Source organism: Myxine glutinosa, chromosome 2, assembly GCF_964187855.1.
Source record: "Myxine glutinosa chromosome 2, kmMyxGlut1.1, whole genome shotgun sequence".
Lineage (NCBI taxonomy): Eukaryota > Metazoa > Chordata > Myxini > Myxiniformes > Myxinidae > Myxine > Myxine glutinosa.
Genome location: NC_136262.1, coordinates 46,665,679 through 46,667,222, shown reverse-complemented (window position 1 = coordinate 46,667,222; position 1,544 = coordinate 46,665,679).

Genomic DNA, 1,544 nt, shown 5'->3' with positions numbered 1-1,544 from the left:
ATCGCGAATATTGTATACAGAACGAGAGGGCTCTGGTTAAAACAACCAGGATGTGTCAAAGTCTGGCTTAGCTTACAAGCAAGGTTACGTAAGTGCGGCCATGAGGGCACGTGGTGTTTACATTATTAAAAGGCACCATTACATATGGAGTCCTCTTTGTAATGTCGACGGTGTAAATGTAGATCAAGGAATGTTTTCGCCTTCTCCCTCACATGGGTAAATACTGGCAGGATCAACGGAGTTTCCAGGTGAAGCAAGGAAAGAGCAAATCACATGTCGGGATGTGGAAATCTCAGAACATTCCCAGTTGTTCCCAGAACTCCCAGAACTCCACTCTTTCAATCATTCCTTCATCCACTCCCTAAAAGGGCGGCATATGTACGGCCAGTTACAGTTGAGTTAGGGCAGGTAACCGTAGGTAGAGAGGGTCAGGTGAATCCAGTTTGAACTAGAACGGCACTCGGTAGAGCGCACACCTCCGCCAGGCTGAACAGTTTATGTCTTGTATCCCACTGATAGGCCGGATCTGGATTTGGACCTGAACCAAAATCGAATCGGCTTGTTATTGTCACCGAGTCAACTCATCCACCAAGTTTAGTCATAACTCGTCCATAACCTTTTTAATATCATGTTATATATCGCTTTTCTCCGATCTGTCGATGGTGAAGCTTCACTTAAAAATTAAATAATTCTCGTATCCGAATCCATATTCAGATCTTCACCAAAATTGAATCGATTCTTCCTTGTCACACACACAACATGTCCACCAAGTTTTGTCCAAATCTGTCCACACCTTTTTGAGATATCCTTATATATCGTTTTTGGCCCTATCTCCCAATGGTGAAGAATCACTTGAAAACTAAATAATTCTCGTATCCGAATCCATATTCAGATCTTCACCAAAATTGAATCGATTCTTCCTTGTCACACACACAACATGTCCACCAAGTATCGTCCAAATCCGTCCACAACGTTTTGGGATATCCTGGTATGTATCGTTTTTGGCCCTATCTCCCAATGGTGAAGAATCACTTTAAAAATTCTACGAGCCGGATCCGAATCCGGATCTTCACCAAAATCTACCCTTGCCACATACACTACCACTTCGCCAAATTTCGGCCGAATCCATCCACAACTTTTTGAGATATCTTGTTCACAGACAGACAAACAGACAGACAGGCAAACGAACAGACAGGGATGAAAACATAACCTCCATCCATCTTTGGTGGTGGAGGTAATAATTGTCCACCATTCTGCTTGCTTGTCTTCCCTTTGATTACTGCTGTGACTTTAAAGTCGCACTCCATATTAATTGTTACGGTAAAACAGCTACTTGTTTCTACAGTGAAACAGCTTCGTACTTCAACTACCTGTTGGGACTTCTCCGTGCATACAGGTGATTGGCACAGATAATCTATAGCATATATAGCATGTTGCGATATTTTCAGGTGGTAAATAAAAGGTTAATTTAAACCGATTTTTTTTGGTATACAGAGTTGAGGCTCATGGAAGAGCTTGGACACAATGGATTGATTAGATGGTAT